Source organism: Eurypyga helias, unplaced genomic scaffold (assembly GCF_000690775.1).
Source record: "Eurypyga helias isolate BGI_N326 unplaced genomic scaffold, ASM69077v1 scaffold33676, whole genome shotgun sequence".
Lineage (NCBI taxonomy): Eukaryota > Metazoa > Chordata > Aves > Eurypygiformes > Eurypygidae > Eurypyga > Eurypyga helias.
The window spans coordinates 34,256-43,409 of NW_010255262.1; positions in this window are offsets into that span (position 1 = coordinate 34,256).

Genomic DNA, 9,154 nt, shown 5'->3' on the forward strand with positions numbered 1-9,154 from the left:
TTGGAGTAAATATTTGCAACAAAATTTTGTCTCTGTGCATAACTTTATGCTCAGCTGCAAACTTCAGGCATAGTCCAGTCGTCCCACTTTTTTCCCCCCAAACATTTAGTGACAGTTCCCAGAAACTTTCATTTTTAAGTTGTGAGTTTGAGACCTAAATGAGTGGGGGTTTTGTTTGGTGGGTTTGTTGGGGATTTTGGGGGCTTTTTTCAATTAACTGAGCAAGTGCCTATGCATAAACATGGTTTTGTAGCTGTCTACTGTGGTAATACGTGCTAACTTCTCCAGATTATATAGAGAACTTTTTTCTGGTCTATCAGCATGCTACTGAAGTCTCCTCTGCCCTTCTAGGTTAACTGGGCTCAGCTGCTAAATGAATGCAATCAGTAACAGTATTAAAATTTAGAGACTGTCCATCTTAGTGTGGAAGCCTCTAAATTAGACACTTGAATCTCATCTCAAAAAAGGCTTCTGACTCATAAAGAGTGATATGACTTAAATTTTGAACTGCATCTTAATTTTCATCCATGCAGGTTTAGAAGACTCTTAAAAAGAAAAGTGGAACAGTTTACATAGTCACAGCTCTTAAAGATCTGTCACTTTAAGAACATCAAATAACAAGACGTGGAAAAGCTGAGAGCTCTAAGTTGTAGTATTCCTTTGTTCTTTAAAGATTTTGGTGAAATGGTTAACTTGAAATACGATTAACCAGGCCCATGTCTTCAAGCATGTACACATGGAAGATTATAACATACAGCATCCCAATGAGGGCAGTTTAAAGGACTTACACATCAAGGTCCATGGATGTTATGTCAGTGAAGGAGTTCCTGGATGAAACTGTGCTTAAACCCAGAGAGATGGCTGTAGTATTCTTAATCTGATTGATCTTCCATGCAAATGATATATGTTGAATAACAATCTGATATGTGATGTTGGCAAAGACAAAGTTCAACTGGATCCAGTTGTATGAGGTTTGTGAATTTATCTCCTTTGTCTTTTATTACGCAATTCAACATAGACCATTTTAGTAAGAACTTTGAGGAGTTTGGCCACGTATTGTTGAGAAAAGCTGGCAAATAAAATGCAGATTGAAACACCTGCCTGTTTGGCAGTCATATACATGTTTTCAAATTCTTCGTATGTAAAGCATTGTTTGTTTCAGACTATGTAAAAAAGGCTTATACAAGAGGCAATGTTAGGTGTAAACCACCCAAATACCTCATAGCCCTTCCAAAGGAGTAACAGAACTAGAGTGTTACAGCAAGACCCCCCAGATAGCTTTAAAGATGACAGTAAGGTGTATTGTCAAAACAGTGGCATGGTGTCTTTGTGAAGGAGAGAAACTAAATCTCTTTACCATTTTTCCTATGTCAAATACTTCATTTACTGACTAAACACTGTAGGAAACTGCCTAATTATGAAGATTAATGTCTCTGATGTTGTTTGGGAAGTTTCCTAGAGATGTTAAATTGCTGCTTTTGGCTGAAGTCACTCTGGAAGATGAAGTTGCATTGAATACACTCTGAGTTATTTGATCGTAACTGCACATAATTCAGTTGTTGGTTTCAGAGTCAAAAGTTTGAGGTGCTTTTTTTCCCTGTCCAGACATCAGCAGTTCTTATTCTGTGCCATCTCTCTCTCTGTACTGAGGAAGACATTTCACATTTGCCCTACTGAAAAACAGTAACTTAATTCTTGGTATCCATACTAGAGTGACCATTTGTCATCTCAAGAGATTTGCCGTATTTGTTTGAATAACAATTTCAGATTATGTAACTTATTTTTAAGGGAATTGCATGTATATGCTATCATTTTTTGCCTTTAATGGAAAGTTGTTGTCATTATTAGCTTATGGTCAGTGCATGTTCGGTCACTTGGAGCTTCAAGTGCAACCAAGGTGTGTTTGCCTTGTGCAGATAGGGGAAGAAACTTTGGTTTATTTTTGGTTAGTTTTTTCTTTAACAGAATGGATGACTGACCCCAGGGAAAAAAAATCAATTCATAGCACACACTGAATTTTAAGTATTGGGTGATATATTTTAACAGCATGTTTATAACCAACCCCTGTCCGGTTTTCTGGGAAATGGGGAGAGAAGAACCCTGGACAACAGGTGTTAAATTGTGTTTGGTGGTGCTTTACTGCCCAAAGACATTAGAAACTGAAGGTTGGGGTAAGGAATCTTGAGTAACACTTGCCATTCTGCAAAACCTTACATGAAAGCTGTTGATGCTTTTCTGCAGGCATTAAGCATTGTTATTTATATGCTGGCATGTGGAAAGCAGTTATTTTTTTATGCTATAGGATATACTAATTTTTCACCAAAGACTGTGGCCCTAGGCTGTCACAGTAGAATTTCGTTATAGACTGTTTAGAAAACCTTGTGTAGGGCAAACTTTTATACCCGATTGTTCTCTTTGTTTTCATTAGTGTTTGATTTTTGAGGCTTGTGAGCTTATTTTGTGTAGTTGCATCCTGTATTTTTTTGATGTATGCTTAATATGCCTCCAATAAAAAAAAGTTGGTAAGTATGTTTTATGATTACTTGAATGATTTTTGCTTTTAATTAAACTTTTACTATGATTTAATGTAGCTCAAAAGGACATATCTTAGATGAAACCGGGCATGTTATCACAACTGAGTATTACATTTTAAGGAATAATTTTGACTCTTTTTCCCTATTATTTCAGTGCTAAAAGAGGAAAGCATTTTGACCAGTATTTCATTTTAGAGACACTTTGCACAAAGTTCTTTGTTACGTTCCTTTGAGTTTTGAATCACTGCTCTGGCTCTTAAGATAATTAATATTTTGTATTCAGTTATTCCATTGACCCAAAGTAACCATCTGAAGCTGTTATTTCCTGTATTGCACCACATTTTAAAAGAAAAAAAGAGTGCAAAATATTGTGCAACACTTGATTTTCAGGGAGATTAATGTAGTTGTCATGTCTGCAGAGTGCTATAAAGCTAATGCATTTATTGATGGGGTTGAGGGTTTTTTACTGTTAAAACAGTTATTTGAGAGAGGCTGAGGGTTTTGTGACAATCACTAGGATAGCTGTCGTGTTACATATATCTGCATTTAAATTTGGGCAAATTTAGCTTCTTATTAAGGAAATGGTCAAATCACATGTATGGGCTGTATCAGACAATTTAAGATTAATTCCATGATCAAAACCTGTTAGCTTGTCATCAACCAGTTCTCCATGCTGTAGGCACTTTCTAAGTAGCAATGCTAACCAAATCCCTCATGTTAGGAATTTAATGTAAATAAGCTTCATCTCATATTTTAGTTCACTAAATTCTCAATTATAGGCATTTCATTCTAAAAACCCTGTTTTCTCCAAAAATGTTGGTGAATGAGGTAGCGTATCATGGTGTCGTTATAAGATCATGGTTTCATACTGGTACTGTCATGGCCTTGAAAATGTGACTTGTGAATGAATGTTTTTCTCCTAAGAAATATAATTAACCTTTTTGACTAAAGGCATGTAACCTGTGGGTCTTTTTCTTACAGCCTCTTGTGACTTTTTAATTCTGATCCTATCATGATACTCTAGCAACAAATTGAAGTCCTTGCTTTTCTGTCTTTTGAGGCTGTAGAAGTGGAACATGAATAGTTAATGGTTTTAAAATTGTATATATTGAATTACTTGGGTGTTTTCTGCCTGAAATGAGCACTGAGCTTTGTGTACCAGTTTCTCAGGTTTGCAGCTGAATTCAGCTGAGATTTCTTTCCACTTAATCTTCTTGGGAGGACTTCACTTCCTCTTTGAGCTATCAAGTTGACGGCAGGTGGTATAATTTCCCCAGGATACTCAGTGAAATGCAGTATTTTTGTTAGGTATTATTTAAATGGCCTCTTTTTCCCTGTTGCAATCCTTTGTATCTTGGCATGTCTCCTCCTCTTAATGGTCAGCGTGTAATCAACTTCTAGGTTGTTGGCTGGTGATGGAAAGAGAAGGACACTTCTGCAGAGGAGAAGCAAAAGTAAGTTCAGAATTCTAATCATGAATAGTAGTGTGCAACGTGCAGGATGGGTTGATTAACCTGCTTTGTCTGATCAAGTGCAACCTTTTACTGATTCCTAATATTGCAGCTTGAGGAGCCAGAGCAGGTGGTTAATGGCTCCAATGTTAGTGGCTCTGAAAGATAGCAAAGAGCTTTAGATAGTGGTATCCAATCAGAATTCCCAAAAGGAGCCCAAGGCAACACGTTTGTATTAGTGAAGTTTTTTTTTCCTTGTGTGTGACTTTGCTCTCTGTTTTCTTTCCCAGATAACATACGTTGGATGCCCTTTTGAGACCATAGAGAGGCCAGTTATCTTACAGGAGACAGGTGCTTGTATGATCTTCCTTGATGGAACTAAAAATAGGCTCCTGACCTGTGGCATGTATGCTGGTTTATATCAATGCAGTAAGGTGTGACTTAGTGTTGAGTAGTGTCAGTTTATTAATATTTGCCAATAATTAAGTTCTGTCAGCTCTTCTGAGGAGTCTCTTCACAATAATGTTTAAAATCAATGTCTTCAAACTCTAACTTGGCGCTTCTCAGTGACCTTTGAGATCAGGCTAGTAAGTACCACCGCAGAAAAGTATCGAGGCAGGCTGTGTCATCCTGTTTGAGGGCTGGTAACGACAGCCTGTCTTGAGGATAACTGGTAACTTGCCTCAAGTTTGTTACAAGATATACCTCAGTGCACAGAACTTCTCTTGTTTATAAACCTGTTGGGACTTGGTATTGATTCAGTTAAATTTAGTCAGACAAACCTACTAAAGCAGAACATACTTTTTAATAGGCTAAAACTTATTTCTGTTTGATAAAAGGAAACCCCTTGCTCTCTGGGTTCCTCAGAGCTCCCTTAATGAAGTAAGAGGAAACAAAAGCACAACCTGTTTTTCAAGTACAGTAAACAGAGCAAAGGTCTTCCTAGCAAAAGTAATGCAAGTTACTTTTGGATGGGAATATACAACAACGTGCTCTGTCCACAACAGTTAATCTTAATTGTATTCAGTGGAGTGAAAGACCAAGCTTCCTCCCTTCCCTGCGCAGTTGTTTCCCATAGCTTATGTAAAATACGAGTGACATGTAGTGCAGTATCAAACCAGGTGTTAGGTTTGCATGGTCTTTACATATCAGAAGCAACGTCATCATGCAAGATGTTTGTAAGATGAGCCTGGGAGTTGAAATTCAACCCTTTAATGGCTATTAACACTGAACTGAGTACAGCATACAACAGAAATATGCTGCAGTTAGTTTTTTGGCATCATTCCGGTTGACCCCTGTCTTTCAGTGATTTCTGTGTCCATCCTGCGGAGTTTTAAAAACCCTCCCAGTTTCTCCAGTAGATGGTCTTGTGCTCTTCACTTGTTTAATCAGCTTCTTCTCTCAAATTGTCAAATTACGGAACAAAACAGAATTCATAATAATTATTCCCAGCTTGTACTTTACTGCAGTTTTTTGGTTCAGTTTCACTACCCCAAGAAGGGCGATGTACCTGAAAGTTTCTATTACGACCATAGGTACACTTGAGGGGGTAAAAGATGATCCTCTGCCCTTGTAAACCTGCATCATCAAGACACACTTTAGATTATCATACTGCACGACCACAAATACAGTTAAGTCAATTTTGCTTTATAAATACTTACTTTCACTTAGCTGTTACAATTATTTTTGGTGAAGGTTACAATAGGAGTCCAAGTTTAATCTCATAAATTTGCACTGAGGCTTGTAAGTTTCCAATTCTCTAAGAACATTTTCAGTGATTGAAGCAGCCCTTTTCCCCTGTAGCTGCTAAGTCTCATTTCTACCAATTCTTGTGGGTACATGCTGGGCTAAATCATGGAGCTGATGAGGCTGAAAAACCACCACTGGCAGCAGCAGAGAACAGCACGGCCAGTTTAGGCCATTCTGTTGCTGCTGAATGGGAAAACACAGCCCAAGAAATACAGCTTTTGGAGTAGTCTGTAGGGAATTGTAAACAAATTCCTGTTTTGAGGGGAAAGCATTTCCATAAGAGGAATAAACACAGTGAGCTTTCAGTACACCAAACAGCTGCAAGTAATGAAGCTATTGGATCAGTTTCTTTAGAAACTGTCTGCTTATTGTGGTTGGATCTCCAGAGATGTGATTAGCTGTGTCTATCTCAGTTAACTGCTGCCACTGAAGGTAGAAATCTATTCTGAGTATGACCTATACATCCTTCAGGGTAAAGGCTTACAGGTTGTAATACGGCGCTTAGAGTTCGCGTGCACATGATGTATGTTGTTAGACCTATGCAGATTGAACATACTTGGTTCATCCAAGCCAGTACATGGCAGTAGGATGCCCCTGTTGCAGTTATAGAAGAGTCATTTTCAATAGAAAATGTGAAAAATCAAATTTTGTGTTGGATTTCAGAATGTAGAAAACGAGGCTGTTACCCAGGCAGACATTCAGCACCCACGCTTTATTTATTTCATTATTTATAGATGAAATGTTATTACTAAGCTAAACCTGGGACAGAATGGAGGGACTCAAAATGAATCCCAGTTCTGTGAGTAATCAGGAAGAATTCAGCCTGAAGGGAAGCATTTAAAAGAACTAAACTTGATAGAGGGTAAATGGTGGCAGTGTACGAAGCCAGGTGAAGTCTTGACTACATTGCACTGCTACTGCATTCCCATTATTTTTGCTTGTACAGACACACGTTTGTTTATGTGCAACTATAATGGAAACCTAACTTGGTTTTATTTTCCCTGATGCAGGTGAACAGAGTAATAAAGAACTTGAGGTATTATTTTTTTATCATGTTAAGAGGAGGGTAGAGTTCAGCAACAATCCTTATGCTCTCTTGAGCTCAAACCGGTCTAAACAGATTGTCGTAAAATTGCCATTGCACTTGAATTAGACTATCTTGCTAATCCAAGCACGATTCTGACTGGTTGAGCTACTCAGTGAGAGGAAATGGAATTTCATCTCCTCTCTCTGTACAAGTGGGTGAGCTGTGCGTTCAGTCCATTTGTGCTAAGGAAGTAGGGCTCCTGGGGGCCTTGGGAAGCATTGTTCCTGTCCAGGACAGCTGTGCCTTTCACTGTGACTAGGCCAGTGTGCTTCCACCAGGCTAGAGCGGCCCTGTCCTAGTACAGTTCATCCGTAGACAATGTTAGGTATGGGAAAGTTGAGTCATTGTTGAAATGAAACGACACCTAAGATTTCTGCATGAGAGTGGACCTCTTTTCATGAATGAGCTTTCACACTGATTTAACTGCACTAAGGAACTGCTGTTTAGCAGTAAGGTCTTGGAAGCTTTTAATATGCCACTACCTCTTACTGCTATTTGTATTTGGCATTAATAAAAGTATCTGTTGTCTTCTTGCATCATATATGCTTTATATTAATGTATTCTTTGTGTTTACACAGTCCTTACAAATACATTGGCTCTTTCCATCAAAATAAAATGGATTGTTTGAGAGCTTAAAATCCACTTGCACTTTTACAAGTGTTTCTTGATCCCATCTCTCTTATTTTGTTTGTGACCTTACATAAAACATCTATCCTGAACTGCTGACTCCCTGCAATAACAGCCATGTTCTCTTCCTTACAGGTGATGCTAAAGCTGGTGGGAATTCTGCTGGACAGAATCTCCAGGGAAATACAAAGCAGCAAATGAGGAGCATCACTGGGTTGTCAAGATGCCTGACTGCAATAAAAGATCAATAAGCAGTAGCAAATGGGAACTTTGCTGTGAGTGGAATATAGAACAGGTACAGGCAGAATGCTTCTGCTTATAGTTAATGAGAGTCGAGGTCTTGCTCAAGAAAGACGAGATACTGTGTAGTGCCTGACCAAATTCTGTTATTGGTTGCTTCGTGGCACAAAGACATTGGCCTGTCTGCAGACTGATAATCTTGAGTATAAAGTACACCAATTAGATCAAGGTCAATAATTGATAAAGTTCACTCCATCCAAACTCGGGTAGTAATTCCTGTCCGTCAAGCTAAGTGTATTTCACTGCCTTATCTGGTTGAGGAGAGGTGAAAAGTGCTGTCTGCACCTCACCCATACTATCCACTAGGGTCTCTTGTCTTTCATTTCATCTGCTGAAAAGAACACGCACAGAACAGGACAACTTTGTTGGAAGCTATATTGAGTCAGTACTGTCTGTACTGGTGCAACACCTCGTGTTTTGGGGATGCTGTGAAAACACTTTCAGTTTAAGTGTCCTTGTGTTCTTTCCCAATCTTACCTGTGTTGGTGTAAAAAAAACTTTCCTGCTTTGCATCAGTTTGATAGTGCATATTTTAGCTGTGCTTAGTAAAATTAGTAATGCTGAGATACAAAATCCAAGTGGTTAGAAAGAAGAAATAGTTATTTATGTTTATAGATCTAATACTCACCAGTGTCATTGTGTCTCTCGAATATCCTCAACTTTTGAATACTGTGCCAGGTCAGTTCTAAGATCAGGAACATAACCTCACTGGACAAAGACTTTTTTTTTTCCTGGTGATAAATGGAAAACCAGAGAAAAACAAAGAAAAAAAAATCCTCAGTACTTAAAAAAACCCAACTCCTTTTCTCCACTGCACCAGCAGGCAGAACACTGCAGAGGTCGTGTCGCAGAGCCGCTGATCAGGCTCTTCCACCCTGTGCCCAGTGGAAGCTCTAGAGGAAGGAAGGTACTCAGGCTGAAAACAGCTAAAAGAAAAGCAAATTCATCTGTGCGGGTTTTGTGTCAGATGCTTTTTTTTTTTTGCTGTTCCCATCCTTAGCAGTTTGTGTTAGAGATTGTGCATGCCTAGAAAAGTTGAAGTAAAAATTGGTCAAAAAAAGTTAACAAAAACTATTTTGTTCCACACTTAGTTGTGCGAGTAAACTGGTTTGGCTAGGAACATGCAGATCTAAGGGAAGGTTCTCGGTGTGTGTGCTGAGCTTGAACAAAGAGATTAGCAGCCGTGCTACTGACTGGCAAGGCTCTGTCTGCTCGTGCTGTTAAGGTGAAGCAGCCAGCCGTGACTCTGTTTGTGGATGGATAGCTACCGTAGTTGCCTATGAAACCATAACTCATTGATCTCTGCACCCTTTTATGCCTGCTGTAGTATGCGGTGGGGTAAATGCATTGCAAGGTTAACCAGCTGCAGTTGTGGAACTGAGGCAAGCCTAACTAGATGTGATTTG